Source organism: Carcharodon carcharias, chromosome 19 (genome assembly GCF_017639515.1).
Source record: "Carcharodon carcharias isolate sCarCar2 chromosome 19, sCarCar2.pri, whole genome shotgun sequence".
NCBI classification, from domain to species: Eukaryota; Metazoa; Chordata; class Chondrichthyes; order Lamniformes; family Lamnidae; genus Carcharodon; species Carcharodon carcharias.
The window spans coordinates 44629732-44630210 of record NC_054485.1 but is presented as its reverse complement, the minus strand read 5'-3'; positions in this window follow the sequence as shown (position 1 = coordinate 44630210).

The window sequence follows — 479 nt, the reverse complement described above, 5'->3', positions numbered from 1 at the left end:
AAGTTAAAAATGATTGCACTTTTTCTGATGGCGATTTAGAAATGTTTTGTCATGGTCTTTCAGATATTTTATGAAGTAAGTATATTTTTCAAAAAAAAACATTTTGGTTAGAATATGTGCCTTCTCCAGAACTGGCCATATTCAACTTGAAGCCTTAACTTTATTTCTCCATCCGCAGATGACCGGCTGAGTGTTTCCAGCACGTGCTGTTTTTATTTCAGATTTCCACAGTATATTGCTTTTGCTTCATAAGGAAGTTAAGTCAACTATTTAAGTATGAAAATTTAAGCAGATTTGAATTGGCCCAGGCAGATTTCCTAATTCCTTTCAGTTATTTGCTCTGCATGACGAGAATCAGGAAGTACAAGTTGGGGGAGAATGTTCCTCATCTGCATACATTTAAGTTGTTTCCTGGCAACAAAACAATTTTATGACGTCACAGGCAAAGAGATATAACCTATGACTCCAGGGTTGTAATC